This window comes from Felis catus, chromosome E1 (genome assembly GCF_018350175.1).
Source record: "Felis catus isolate Fca126 chromosome E1, F.catus_Fca126_mat1.0, whole genome shotgun sequence".
NCBI classification, from domain to species: Eukaryota; Metazoa; Chordata; class Mammalia; order Carnivora; family Felidae; genus Felis; species Felis catus.
In genome coordinates this window covers 14391284-14407139 of record NC_058381.1, presented here as the reverse complement: position 1 = coordinate 14407139, position 15856 = coordinate 14391284, and the positions used below count along the sequence as shown (strand labels likewise).

General features: G+C 43.4%; 1 long non-coding RNA gene across 2 annotated transcripts in view; it reads left to right on the top strand.

Moving 5' to 3' along the window:
• Window positions 1–15856, top strand: part of LOC123381995 — a 53504-nt gene that overhangs the window by 19747 nt on the left and 17901 nt on the right. The window contains exon 1 of one of the 2 annotated variants that reach the window (XR_006589690.1): window positions 3411–3822. The exons of the other annotated variant lie outside the window; for it this stretch is intronic. This is a non-coding gene — a long non-coding RNA (uncharacterized LOC123381995). Of the gene's footprint in view, window positions 1–3410; window positions 3823–15856 lie in introns of those variants that run through there. 2 annotated transcript variants of the gene reach the window in all.

Here is a 15856-nt window from a genome sequence, read left to right as displayed (position 1 = left end):
TGACCTGGCTGAAGTCGGACGCTCAACCGACTGCGCCACCCAGGCGCCCCAAATTACCCCCAAATTTAACGACTTAGACCGCAGTAAACATTTCTTGTCCCACACAGTTTCTGTGTGTCAAGAATTCTCATGAGGTTTCAGTCAAGATATCGGTGAAGGCTACAATCACCTGAAGACTTGACAAGAACAGAAGGATCCACTTCTGTGATATCTCAGTCACATGGCTGTTGGCAGGAGGCCTCAGTTCCTTTCCAGGGGACTGTTTGAGTGTCCTCACAACATGGCAGCTGGCACTCTGGCACTCTCCCAGAGTGAATAACCCAAGAGAGAAAGCGAGGAAACGTGTGTGGTCTTTCATGATCTGCTCTCAGGAGTCACAGACTATCACCTCCAATTATATATGTCAATTAGAAGCAAGTCACTAAGTCACTGAAGACAAAGGAAATTAGGCTCCACCTTTTGAAAGGAGAAGCAGTCAAAAAGAGTGTGGATATATCTGAAAACCACTGCCATCCCTCTGGTCATCAATTATTAATATTTCTCATACATGCAAAATGCATTTACTCTTCTATGGTCCCCCAAAGTCTCAACCTGTTACAGCATCAATTCCAGGTCAAGACTGTCATCATTTAAATTAGATCCAGCGCACATAAAGCTCCTTGGGTCTGGCTTCTCAAGGATAGCTCCTCTCCATTGGAAAGCCTGTGGAGTAAAGAGTTAGGTCTCCAAAGATTCAACATACAGCGTCAGAGGGTAATTGCTACAGACTCTCCCATTCAGAAAGGGGGAGAAACAGGAGGCACCCAGGAGTCGATGGACCATACAAATTCTGAAATTCAGCTGGGCACAAGCTGGTAGCTCCTTGATTTGGACTTAAGGTCTCAGAATAATCCTGCATGATTCCTGGCTCCACTAAACTCTTGTTTCTGCCATCTAAGTCATCCTTTTTCATCCACGAAAGATAGATTGTATTTTTAACGGAATAGTTTTTTCCCCTTTCTTACTGCTAGTAGATTTGGGTGGGGAGGGGTTGCCCACAGGCCTCTTTTCATTTTATGTGGTCTTGGTCCCTTTCAGTCCAAACTGGCAGTAGTTCTGCCAATATAATAATTTATATATAATTATATATAATTTTACATAATTTTTTGTGGGTCTATTATTGATCTATTATTGGAATGTCACTCCCTTAGACAAAAGCTACATCCACAAGTCTTCTGTAGATAATCTTTACCTTGGGATTTTGCTGAGACTGTGGAGAAGGAACGGTTATTCTATGAGATTGCTACCAAGACTACACATATGCAAACACACACACACACACACACACACACACACAGCTGATCCTCACCCTGCACAGTTCCAACATGCATGAATTTCAGTTACCATGGTTTAATTAAATAATACCGGTGCCTCAACAACATAGTTCTAATTTTATTTGCCACAGTTTATTACCGGTGAGTAATTAATTGTATAAAGTACAAACTTCATTGCTAGCGATTTAGTCCATAAATCACCATGTGAATAAGGTGCACATCATGATCAGTGACTAGTCCTGTCACTTCTTTCAAAATCTGTTGGTGACTGGTCATTGTATATCTGTTATTCAATTCACTCACAGCCAGCAAAACCTGTACCTGCGTTTCCTCCTTGTCTCCCAGGGATAAACACGTACGATGTTTTTACAAAAATGGAAAATCGAAAGAGAGAATTGGCCAACAAAATGAAAGTGAAGCAAAGAAACTAGAAATGAAAATGTTAGCAGTGATGTGATTAGATTTGAAGATAGTGACAGCAAAGCAAAGATAGAAAGAGACCTAGACCTGTATGAAGCTATACTGCAAATCAGACTGAAAAAATCTTGATGAACATGAAAAAAACAGGTAAAGGCACTTTAACAGCTTTTAGTTTAAACTGCACAAGAAACGGAGGCACCTGGGTGGCTCAGTTGGTTAAGCATCTGACTTTGGCTCAGGTCACGATCTCATGGTTCATGGGTTTGAGCCCCGCATCGGGCTCTGTGCTGACAGCTCAGAGCCTGGAACCTGGCTCAGATTCTGTCTCTCTCTCTCTCTCTCTCTCTCTCTCTCTCTCTCTGACCCCGTCTCTCTGTCCCCACCTCAAAAATAAACATAAAAAAAAAACCTGATTCTCCCTCTGCCCTTCCCTATGTGCACGTGTGTTCCCTCTCCCTCTAAATAAATAAATAAATAGCACAAGAAACAGAAAGCCATTTATTTGCACTTTTTTTTGATGTTTATTAATTTTTGAGAGAGAAACAGAGCATGAGTAGGGGAGGGGTAGAGAGAGAGGGAGACACAGAATCCAAAGCAGGCTCCAGGTTCTGAGCTGCCAACACAGAGCCTGACATGGGACTCGAACCCTCCAACTGAGAGATCATGACCTGAGCTGAAGCCGGATGCTTAACCGACTAAGCCACCCAAGTGCCCCTATTTGCACTTTCGATTGAAGAACATAATAATTTTTTCTGAATCAGTTTGGCTAGCGTTCAGGCCAGAGCATTGAAGTTAATAGCCACCCTGGAAGAAAACGATCATTGCAAGGAGACTGAAGAAAAACCCTCGACTGCTGGTAACGGCTGGTTCTACCCTTTCAGAAATCAGCATGAATTGATTAATATTAAGCTAACCTGGTGAGCCTACTAGGTCAGAGAAGGGTGCTGCTGTGAAATTTGCACCCTGATTCCAAGGCAGGTAGTTGTGACAAAAACATGAATATGTCATCGAGGAAAAGATGCCGGCAAAAAAGAGTGAATGTTAAGGGAGCTCTCAGAGAGATTTCATGACACTGAAAGCTCAGAGGATAAAGTGTTGGAAACAGACCCAAACTTAGAAAGGAATCTGACAGTTCGATAAGCCATAGAAAAGATGTTTGCTCTATAAGTTACATGATTAGAAGGCAAGCACTGTTGTTTTTTACAAAGAAATAAAACATTTTAATTTTTCAATGTTTCTAAACAACTGTGTGCTAAATAAATATTACCTTTTCTTTTTTCATTTTCCTAATACACTTTTAACAGTAGTTTTTAATGTTTTGACCAAAATATTTAAAGGTCATAGAACAATCCTACTTTTTCTCACTGACTATTCAGATGGCTTTGAATGGTTTCAGCTTGCACTGTCTTTTTTACAGTCCTGCATTACCATGCAAAGCAAAGACTGCCTGTATATATTTATTACAGAGATTTGACCTTATTTAATTGTTAGCTGGTTAAGCAGTTTCTGGAAAGCTGTTGTCTTCACATCTGATGCAGCTTGAAATCTAAAGGGCAGGCATTTGGGAATGGACAATGGATATAAAGTGGAGGAGACCACGAATAAACTGTTACTCACAAGTGTGAGCTGAGGCCCATGAGGACGGGCTGAAGCCCACGTCAGTTCTTGTTGCCTCTAGTGTTGATGGTGTGGGTGTGCTACAGAAGTCAGGGCTCTCTGCACGGAGCTAATCACCCACACCGGGCCCAGGAGTCAGAGAAGGTGAAGGAAGATTCAGGAGAAGGCAAAGCAGTTACATGCATGCCCACTGCCCCATGCTAATGAGATGAGACAGCAGTTAATTGGCAACATGTGTCAGCCACAAAATGGCTGCTGCTTCACTTCCGCCCTCTGAAGCTCCAACAAGAATCGCTCTTGTGGCCCATGCTAATTGGAAACAGACTGGAAGGGGAATTCTGGGAAATGTAATTCAGCCTAGCCAAGCCGTCAAACTTAACTCTATACCTTAATGGTTATGAACACATGTCCTGGAAGTCAGATTTCCCAGCTTTGAATCACAGTTCCTTTAACTCAAGCTGTGCGTCCAAGAGTAAGTTACTTAGTCTTTTTGTGCCTCAGTTTCCTTGTCTATAAAATGAAAATAGGACTTACCTTAGATTTGTGTGAGGTTTAAATGAGATAGTATATGTTAGCTGTTGATACTATATATCAGTATGTTATATATACCTATCAATATTGACATTATATATTATATATCAATAAGTTGTTATATATATAATATCAATAATATCAATATATATAATATTGTTGATACATAATATATCTTGTTGATATATTATCAACAAGATTTAGCCCATGGGGAAAGCTCAATAAATATCAATTATTATCAGTTGTGTGATCATGGGAAAAATTCTTTCATCTTTTTGATCCCCAGTTTTGTTTTTTTTTTCTTCTTCATCTGTAAAGTGGGGATAACTTCCTTGGCTCATTTCAAAGGCTTCTATTAAGAATCCAATGAAATGACCCATCTTAAAGTCTTATTCAAATGTGAATATTGGTGATGGTAATGATAAGCTCCTCTCTTAGCTCCTTCCAGCCTCAGGGCTGATACCTGCCCCGTGGTGACCAATCTTATGCGAGCTCTTCAGTGATTATCCATTAGAAAAGTGGTTCTCCAGGGGGCACCTGGGTGCCTCAGCGGGTTAAGCGACCGACTTCAGCTCCGGGCATGATCTCCCGGTTTGCAGGTTCGAGCCCCACATCGGGCTCTGTGCTGACAGCTTGCACAGAGCCTGGAGCTTGCCTGTGTTTCTGTGTCTCCCCCCTCTCTCTGCCTCTCCCATGCTCATGCTCTGTCTCTCAATAATAAATAAACATTAAAACAAAAATTAAAAAAAAAGAAAAGTGGTTCTCCAAATAGATCATATTAATGTAAGATGTTGATAATAGGGGAAACTGGGTGTGTGTGGGGTGGGGGGGGGGGAGAGAAGGGGAACTCTTTGTACTATCTTCACAAGTTTTCTGCAAAACTGAAAGTGCTAAACAAAATATTTAAAAAACCCAATCTTAAAAATAAATTAAAATAAAACTTGGGGCACTTGGGTGGCTCAGTCGGTGAAAGCATCCAACTCTTGATCTAGGCTTGGGTCTCGATCTCAGGGTCGTGGATTCAAGCCCTGCCTACTTAAAAAAATAAATAAAACGTTAAAAAAGAAAGTGGTTCTCAAACTGTGGCAGGCATCAGAATCCCCTGGAGGCCTTGTTAAACTACACCTCGCTGGGCCCTGCTCCCAGAGTAGTGATTCAGTAGGTCTGGGGTGGGGCCAGACAGGTTGCATTTCTAATAAGCAATGCTGACTTTGCTGATCTGAGGATCACACTTTGAGAACCACTGACTTCAGATTTCAACTATATGGGCCTTCCTGTGTTTCCCTTGAACAGAGGCTCCCATTCATCTTAACCTGTCATTTCTTGGCTCATTCTGCCCGTGACATCACCCAACACTGACTTACCCGGCAAGAAGAAGAAGACAAGTGATGACCAACTTAGCCACTCAGCAGTACAGTTAAACAGGGCCCAGAAAATCCCCTTTACCTTCTTCCCCCTTGTCTCCAACCTTTTCAAAGCTCTAGGCCATTGTAATAAAAAAACTAAGAATAAATAACAAATAAGTCAACTACACTTCAATTTAAAAAAAGCTCTAGGCCATGGATCAAGCCATGCTTAAACTAATGCACACACATACATATTTAAATATATAAATTTCATTGTAAAGAAAATTATGCTCATGGAGGAGAGTTAAGAAAAAGTAGAAAGAGGAAAAAAAAATTTAATTACCCACGGTTTTCCCACCCAAAGATACTCACTTAATATTTTTGTATATTGACTTTTTGAATTTTATTTTAACTGTTATGTTTGGAGGTTTTTCTTTTTTCTTTTTTAAGTGTTTTATTCATTTTGAGGGAGAGAGAGAGAGAGCACGAGCAGGGGAAGGGCAGAGAGAGTGGGAGACACGAAATCCAAAGCAGACTCCAGGCTCTGAGCTGTTAGCACAGAGGCTGACGCCGGGCTCAAACTCATGAACCGGGAGATCATGACCTGAGAAGAAGTCAGACGCCCAACCAACTAACTGAGCCACCAGGCGCCCTGAGGTTTTTCTTTAAAACACTGTTGGGGTGCCTGGGTGGCGCAGTCGGTTAAGCGACCGACTTCAGCCAGGTCACGATCTCGCCGTCCGTGAGTTCGAGCCCCGCGTCAGGCTCTGGGCTGATGGCTCAGAGCCTGGAGCCTGTTTCTGATTCTGTGTCTCCCTCTCTCTCTGCCCCTCCCCCGTTCATGCTCTGTCTCTCTCTGTCCCAAAAATAAATAAACGTTAAAACACTGTTGTTATCAAAAAGGACACACATTTTTGTATACTGCTTTTTCACTTAACATTATATCATAAATATTTTTATATTATTATATAGTATTTGTAAACATTAGGGGAGTCTGGGTGGCAGTGAGTGCAACAGTTAAGTGTTTGACTCTTGATTCTGGTTCAGGTCATGATCTCCCAGTCCCAGCCCCTTGTGGGACTCTGCACTGGGTGTGGAGCCTCCTTGGGATTCTCTCTCTCTCTCTCTCTCTCTCTCGCTCTCACTCTCGCTCTCGCTCTCCCTCTCCCTCTCTCTCCCTCTACCACTCTCCACTTAGGTTCTCTCTCTCTCTCTCCCTTAAAAAAAATTAGAAAAAATTAAATGATTGCATAACTCTGCAAAGTTCCCCTCTTAATGTTCCAGTTTTCTTAATTTTTCACTATTGTAAAAGGAGGTCCAAACTTCACAGTTACAAGAAATCAGGCGAGGAAAAACAGAACTCTTTTTCTTTCTTTCTTTTTTTTAAAATTTTTAATGTTTATTTACTTTTGAGAGGGAGGCAGTGCGAGCAGGCGAGGGCAAAGAGAGAGGGAGACACAGAGGGTGAAGCAGGCTCCAGGCTCTGAGCGGTCAGCACAGAGCCGGACGTGGGACTCGAACTTGGGAACCGCTAGATCGTGACCTGAGCTGAAGTTGGACACTTAACCAACGAAGCCACCCAGGTGCCCCTAACTTTATTTCTTATAACTGAACAAGTTTCCTTCTTTTAAAAAAAAAATTTTTTTTAACATTTATTTATTTTTGAGAGACAGAGCACGAGTGGGGGAGGGGCAGAGAGAGAAGGAGACACAGAATCCGAAGCAGGCTCCAGGCTCTGAGCTGTCAGCACAGAGCCTGATGCGGGGCTCGAACCCATGAACTGGGAGATCATGACCCAAGCCAAAGTCAGTCGCCCAAACGACTGAGCCACCCAGGCGCCCCCGAACAAATTTCCTTCTTAAGCCCCCAGTCTCTAGAAACAAAAAACCTAGGTAGGTTACTTCCAGGTAAACTCAGTCATACTCAGAATCTTTCTGCTCCTCTCAGCTCTTTACCTCTCGATTACTGAGACACTTAAGGAAATGTCACCAAGAAGTAAATGGGGAGGGGACAACCTCTTGATTTTCATCTGCTTTGTCCCACGGCGGCCTCCTGTTTCAATGGAGCGGGCAAGCCACCCCTGTCCTGCTCGTGGACAGGCCACAGTGGTGGTGGTGTGGCAGTGGGAGTCGGGAAGCGTCCCTCCTCTATGCTGACAATCTGCTGATATATAGCCACCTCCTCATCCGTCCATGTGGCATCCTCCTAACCCATCCGGGAACCCCTCCAGCCCTTCCTCCCTCGAGGAGGAAAATCTAGGGGAATCTGTTCCTGATCTCAAGCCTTGCCAGGCCAAGCTCTCATTTCAGTTCCATGGAATCTGTGCCATAATGCTGGGAGTTTTGTAGAGAAGGCTTATTGCCTGACAAGGCCTTGCCCCGGAATCAAGGTCTTTTCAATCCCCAATGAAAGTGGTGTGCCAAACTCCAGATGGGGCCGGGTGCATAGCCCCCGTTAGTTTTGCTTCCGCTTCCAACTCTCCACCTGTCTTATTCTGTAATAAGGTCTTATCTTCTCTGGAGTGGAGGTGGGGTTTGGACATGTTTTGACAGGTCTCTTCCTACGTCTCTTGGTCTCACATTTAAACACATGGCTTTGAGTTTAAAGGCTGAAATGTTGCTGAATTTCTTCTGGGGTTCTGTTCTGCAAATTCTTTACATGGCGTCAAGCCTTACAAACTAAAAGGGAGGGTGGTGGTATTGGCTTAAAAAGAATTTGGGGAAAGGGAAAGAAAACACCAGTTATCATCAGATCATTATCCTTCCTAATAAACAATGCTGCAAATGGGCACATGTCACCAGCGACCTTTGAAAGAGCGGGGCAGACAACTGTGTATGAACTAAAGCCTCGTGTCATCGAGGAAGGTAGGGGAGGTTCTGGAGGCTGAGGGTACACAGAGTGGCAAAAGCAGGGGGTCCATCCTTTGAACATTGGCGGCACTGTCCTAGGTATGATGAGTAATCCCCTGCCCCTCCTCCCTTTGAGCAAAGACAGAAGGCCCTGACACAAGAATGCCCTTCCCAACGCACAGGGACAGTGAGGATCTTCAAAGCAATTGTCCAAAGCAATTGGTTTACTCACACAGCCCCCGATTCCCAAAATCTATTGTGTACCTACCTATTATTTATCTACCTATCAGCACATACTTTTTATATGTGTGTAGTTTAGACCCTTTCTTTAAATATTTCCCAAGAGTGGAAGTACTGAGTCAAAGGATAAAGCTTGTATAATCTTGATGTTAAAGAAGAGATGGACAGCCATGGTATGTGGCTTAATATATGGTCTTAGTGCGAAAAATGCCAAAGCTGTTAAATCCCAAAAGGTGATAAAAAAAAGAAAACAAACAAACAAACAAAACAAAGGGTGCCTGGGTGGCTCAGTTGGTTGGGCGTCTGACTTCGGCTCAGGTCACGATCTCACAGTCTGTGAGTTCGAGCCCCGCATCAGGCTCTGTGCTGACAGCTCAGAGCCTGGAGCCTGCTTTGGATTCTGTGTCTCCCTCTCTCTCTGCCCCTCCCCCGTTCATGCTCTGTCTCTCTCTGTCTCAAAATAATAATAATAAATTTTAAAACGTTAAAAAAATTAAAAACAAAAACAAAAACAAAAGGTGATCAAGCATCAGACATTGGTACAGAGATTTAATTGGTACAATCTTTCTGCAGGGAAATTTGTCAATATGTCAATATATACCACTATTTGACCTAGCACCTCCACTCTGGGAAATTTATTGGAAGGAAGGATGTATGTGCTAGGATGTTCAAAGAAGCATGTTTATAATAGTTAAAAAATAGACATTATTCAAATAGCTAATAAAGGGTTGTTGCATAAAAATAGTACATCCACATGAACGAAGAACATGCCATCATTAAAAATGATGATAAGAAAATGGGGTGCCTGAGTGACTCAGTCGATTAAACGTCCAACTTTGGCTCAGGTCATGATCTCATGGCTTGTGAGTCCAACCCCCACATCGAGCTCTGTGCTGACAGCCCAGAGCCTGGAACTGCTTGGGATTCTGTGTCTCCTTCTCTCTCTGCCCCTTCCCTGCTTGTGCTCTCTCTCTCTCTCTCTCAAACATAGATAAACATTAGGGGCACCTGGGTGACTCAGTCGGTTAAGCGTCCAACTTCAGCTCACGTCATCATCTCACAGTTCGTGGGTTTAAGCCCCACATTGGGCTCTGTGCTGACAGCTCAGAGCCTGGAGCCTGCTTCGAATTCTGTGTCTCCCTCTGTCTCTGCCCCTCCCCTGCTAGCACTCTGTCTCTCTTTCTCAAAAATAAATAAACATTAAAAAATTAAAAATAAATAAACATTTAAAAACGATGATAATCAACATTGACTGAGAAGAAAAAATATTCATAATGTAATGCTCAGTGAAAAGAGCAGATTAGAAAAAAGCATGTACACGGGGCGCCTGGGTGGCGCAGTCGGTTAGGCATCCGACTTCAGCCAGGTCACGATCTCGCGGTCCGTGAGTTCCAGCCCCGCGTCAGGCTCTGGGCTGATGGCTCAGAGCCTGGAGCCTGTTTCCGATTCTGTGTCTCCCTCTCTCTCTGCCCCTCCCCCGTTCATGCTCTGTCTCTCTCTGTCCCAAAAATAAATAAACGTTGGAAAAAAAAAATTAAAAAAAATTAAAAAAATAAAAATAAAAAATAAAATAAATAAAAAATAAATAAATAAAAAGAAAAAAGAAAAAAAAAAAAAAAAAAGAAAAAAGCAGGTACAGTATTATCTTTCAAAAAATTATGTAGCGTAGGGGCCCCTGGGTGGCTCAGTCGGTTAAGCTTCTGACTCTTGGTTTCAGCTCAGGTGATGACCTCACGCTTCATGAGTTCAAGTCCCGTGTGGGGCTCTGTGCTGACAATATGGAGCCTACCTGGGACTCTCTCTCTCCCCCTCCCCATCTTGTGGTCTATCTCTCAAAAATAAACAAACTTAAAAAATTATATAGTGTACATATGCATAAAATAAAAAACCAGAAAGAAATATACCAACGTATTGATGGTGGCTATCAGTAGGTGGTAGGATTATGCTGATTTCTCTTTTCTTATTTACTCTTTTCCATATTTTTTACCTTACATTACTTTTTATGAGACTGAGTGCTACCTACTGCGCTAACGAGGCACCTTACTTTTTAAACCTAGAGTGGGGGAGGGGAGGGAACACAGAAAGGTAGCATATGTAATTAGGCTACTTGGAATATGTTATTTTATACCTTCTAATCTGTTATTCACACAAAATTCTACCTGCACTGAAATAGAGTTCTTGGACTCTATGCCTCTTTTCACTTTATGCAGCTCAAGCCCTGGTCTTCCTTTGAGCTAACTCCAGAGTTCTCTACTCTTGTCCCTTCCTTGCCTCTGCCTCCTTCCATACAGGAGCCCCTGTTCTATTCCAGCCAGCCTTCCTTAGTCCACATTCTTTTGGAAAGTGGGCCTTGCCCTCTTGTGACACCACTCTGAAGTGGCTCAGCCTGGGAAATCTCCAAGGATCGTTGCCCTTTACTGACCTTCACTGCAGCCAGACTTGGAAGTCACAAGTCCCCTGCAGTGTGCCTGGCGTGGACAAGTCTACCAGCCAAAGTGGCCCTTTTGGGGAGGAGGAGAAATAACCAAAGTCCACTGCCAAGTAGTCACCTGGGCTGGGCCAGTAATGGGCCCTGATAAGCTGGTAGGAAAGTTTGGTCTTCAACCCTTGGACTCCGGCCATGGGAGGACTCAGCAGAACTCAAGGTTCTGCTCATTCAGCTGGCTTTGGGCGTCAGATGTGCCAGCTCCTGCCCTTAAACCCGGAACCTGGGAGTGAGGGCGGGACAACTAGGAGGGACACCTCCTGTGAATACAGGAGGGGATCAAACCTCTCAGATGCAGCCCCTTCACCCACTGAGGGCATTCGCTTTCCCTTCTGATTTACTTCTCCAGAAAAATAGGGCTGACGCCTTCGTGGTGACTTTGGATCGTAGGCTCATATAGGACCTCAGCACTGGAAAGGCCATCAGACATCATCTTCTCCAAGCCTCTCCCTTTACAGCACAGAGAAGCAGGGCGACCTGCCCAGTGATGCTCAGTTTATGATGCAGCACGTACAGAGCCCAGATTTCACATCTCCTAGCTCAGAGCTCTTGTGTTAGTATAATTCCATTTATCTTATTCACAAATGGGATATTTCTTTTTTATAATCTTTAAAAAAGTGTTTATTCATTTTGAGGGAGAGAGCACGCGCACACATGCACAAGTGAGCTGGGGAGAAGCAGAGACACAGAGGGAGAGAGAGAGAGAGAGAGAGAGAGAATCCCAGGTAGGCTTCCTGCTGTCAGGGCGGAGTCTGATGTGGAGCTCAAACTCCCGAACTGAGAGATCATGACCTGAGCTGAAATCCAGAGTCAGATGCTTAACCGACTGAGCCACCCAGGCACCCCACAAATGGAGCATTTCTAAAGCAAACTGTCTTATGCTTTGTGTCATCTTACTCTGAAAGATTGGGTCAACACTGACCCAATATATGACTGTAAGCCATCAAAACTAGAAAATAAATGGATCTAACCTATTTTACAAATGAGAAACTGAGGCCCAGAGAGATTACCCAGAGTCACTTGGCTGTCCAGTTTCAGAGCCACAACTCTGGTTTATCCACAGCTATTTCTATTACTGACTGCCCAGATTCTCAGCCAACAAGGACTGAGAACCATGGAAAGCAGTTCTATGTCTCCAGGTGTACATAGTCACCAGGAACTCCTTCAGCAGATAACTATTCTCTGCCCCTCTGTTGTCTTTCTTTTAACTGACTGTTCTTGTGTTCAATTCCTGGAAAGATGAGTGACCCAGCATCTGTGGATGTTGGTGTTAAAGAATAGACATCTCACCTATGAACAAGTAAGTGAGAGGTAGAGCTAAAGCTAGGATGTGTGTGTGTGTGTGTGTGTGTGTGTGTGTGTGTGTGTGTGTGTTAGGAGGAAAATTTAGGCTGAGTTTGAGGGTGTTATGGTGACCACATTTTCCAAATAAAATATTAAGACTGAGGTCTAATGTTTCATTTTATTAAAGGGCAGAACATTTTTAAATCAGCATTGTCTTCTTTGTAGATAGTTCGCAATTCTGAAAGATACCTGTGAATGATTTGTTTATCTGTATCATCCAGGCCAGCCAATTGCCAAATGTTAGAGCAGAAAATGACAATGAATCAATACTCTGTTCCCAGCTTCTAGGCTGGTAAATGTCTTAACAGTCCAAAATAAATGACTGTCCCCTCCCTTCTTGATGTCTCCAGAGAAATGATATCACATCCTGGGGCACCTGGGTGGCTCAGTCAGTTAAGCATGGGACTTTGGCTCAGGTCATGATCTCGGAGTTCAAGCCCCACGCTGGTCTCTGTGCTGACAGCTCAGAGCCTGGAGCCTGCTTCAGATTCCATGTCTCTCTCTCTCTCTCTCTCTCTCTCTCTCTCTCTCTCTCTCTCTCTCTGCCTCTCCCCTGCTCACACTCTGTCTCTCTCAAAAATAAACAAACATTAAAAGAATTAAAAAGAAAAGCTCCTACGTTTGTTCAAGGGGCTTGCTCTTCTCCAGGATGCTGCAAAATTCTCAATTTTCACCATCATCATTTTTGTGCCTTGCTGAACACCTTCATTCTTTCATTTCACCAAAAACACTGTATGCCAAAAACTCTGTGTGCAGCAGACTTTACTGAAGATTTGAGGTAAGAATCACAACACTTTACAGTCTGGGTTCCAGCTCAGAATTGAGCATTAGACATCAGTGCCCTAGAGAGCCACCTGCCATTCCCCCAGCTGAAGGCATTTCTTGATGTCCATGTGTTTGCCATTTTCCCCACGCCTGCCCACTAGCCTACGTGGTGACTTCATGCCAGTTAGAAAAAGATGCCTGCTCTGAGTGGGGTTGAGGTAACACCGGCCCAAAACGAACGTGTGTGGGCAAGAACGTGTGGGCGACTGGAGAGTTTATACTCCAACTTACCTGGGCAGCTGCTACTCCATTCTGGCCAATTGTAGCACTGTAGAAATGCAAGGTAGCGTTGCCAGGCCTTGCAGAAGAAAAAAAAAAAAGCCAGAAACCTAGGTTTTCATTTCAAACTCCATTTGTTAATAACTAATAGGCAAATCAAACTATTGATTTTTTAAAAAGTATTTATTAAGTACTCACTATACGTCACTAATGTGCTTACTTCCTTAAGCACATTAGAGATATTATTTGGTCTTTATAACACCTATGAGGTGGTTACTATCATTATCTGTACTTTAGAGATAAAAAAAAAAAAAAAAACTGAGGCAGAGAGATTAAGTTGCCCAAAGTCATATGGATAATAAGTGGCAGAAGTGAGATTTGAACTTGGGCATCTGGCTCTAGAGACTACCTCTTAAACATCATGCTTTGCCACTATGTACTAAATTTCGCCCATGCTTTGCAAGTTTTGATCTTCGTTAGAGCCCAGTGCAATCCAACAGTCTTCTACGATGATGGAATGTTCTGGTGTGTGCTGTCCAGTATGGTAGTCCCAGCCACATGTGTCTTGTTGAGTACTTGAAATGGGGCTGGTGCAACTGAGGAACTGAATTTTTGATTTCATTAAATTTTAAGAGCCTCCTATGGCTAGTGCCTAGCATATTGATCAGTGTGGCACTAGACCCTTCTCTCTCAAACTATCAGTTTTTTCAATCCCTTGATTTTTAAATTTAATGTTTCAATGCCTTAATTTCTACCACTTTGTCCTCATTTTCTTTGTTTGTTTGTTTGTTTGTTTGTTTTGTTTCTGTTTTTTCAAAAACACTTTCCTTGTCTTCAAACCATGTTCTGCAGGGACAGGGGTGGAGGCAGGCAGAGGAGTGGAGTGACAGTTGGTATTCATCCTCTCACTCATGGGGCCCAGCAAACCGTTTTCTTCCACCGCTCAGACGGGGGTCATGCTACTCTCCTAAGGGCAGAAATGTAGCTGTCCCAGCCTTTGTTTTCTGGATCGTATTTTCCTCTCTTTGATGTATATTGCTATGTGTGCACAAAAAAGATCAAGAAGATATATAGCAAAGTGTTAACGGTGATGTTTAGGTAGGAGAATTATATATCACCTTTATTTTCTTTCTTACGCCTTTTACATTTCTCCACAATGAGCAAGTCAGACTTGTGGAATCATATAAAATAGTTATAGAACAATTCTCTTCAGAATTTGAGGTCAGCAAAGGAAAGACTCAGGAAAGGAGTTTGCAAACTGTCCAGGTGGGGGGAGGGGCTGCAAGAGGGGTGCACCGGGAGTGGTGGGGGTGAGCGGAATTGAGGGATTATCCGACAAGTTTGACTGTGCAGAAAATTGGATTGAGAGGGCTTTACGGAGTCCTTGGAGGGTCTGGGAAGACTCACAGATTCAAACAAAGCTGAGCGTGTGACAAAAAGAGAATTAACTCCAGGGAAAACAAAAGAGAAATGTACTTCAGTCTGTCATCGTCGATATTTACCGTTCTAATAGTGAAGCCAGGATGTATGGCTTTAACCGAAATTGTGTTAAAAGACATTGAGAAGGGAGAGGAAGAGGTGGAGAGTTAAATCCTTCAAGTCCTTAACAGGGAGCCCATTCTGCAAATGAAATTTTCAGAAATAAGCTTGTTACTAGAGGTTATGTGTGTAAAGCCAGAAGAAACAGCTAATAAGGAATTACAAGTGGCTGGATCTGACCCGCTGGACTTGAGGTGGGAGTGAGAGAGCACAAGGCTGCTGTTTTTCCTTTAAGCCTTTTTCTTCTATTTTCGCTTTTTAGCTCTCTGTACCCATATTACTTTATGAAAGATAAAAAAATTTTAGCGGAATTAAAAAAAAAAAATCCCTTCCATGACCAGAAAATAGGTGTGGCACTACCTTGGCTTTCTCTTCTGGTGATGTCAAATGGATCCCTGCTTCCTGCTCTAGTCCTGGTTGGGTCACATTTTTGTCAGGGATGGTGACCAGGATGGGGCACCTCACCCACGCAGGTTGACTGACTAAGAGGGCGGGAAAGGACTTCCCCACGCGCATGCCTTGGGTTCTGAGTCTTGTCTTGCTCAGGCAGCCACACTCACTGCAGAGGGCTTTTCCACAAGACGATCAAATTGCTACCGCTTATACAGCAGCAGGACTGTCACTCTCGGGAGGAACCCTACGGCCTGAGGACAGTGGCAGGAGTGTAGAGGAAGGAAGAAGCCCGGGTATAGTTCTGTCAGCTAACTCTCCAGGCCCTGCACACCTCACTGGGGCCCAGACAGGGTGACAGACAGGATCTAGTGCGTGTCTGCTCCCCCTGATGAAGAATCCAGAGACCAGGGCAAACTCACCACATCCTCTCTGGATGATCCAGGCCCTTCTCCCCACCCAACCTCACGGGAGGCAGAGTGCCTAAGGAAGACAAGACAAGGTGACTGGACGGATCTTCTCTTCCTGCTTTTTCACTTTCTCCACCCCCGGAAGCCCAGCCTAGGAGTCCTGCCGGAAAACACTTTTTTTTTTTTGGTATGTGTGTGTCACAAAGTATGTATAACATACAATGAAGCATCGTAATCATTCTTTTTTTTTTTTAATTTTTTTTAACGTTTATTTATTTATTTTTTATTTTTTTTTTAATTTTTTTTTTCAACGTTTATTTATTTTTGG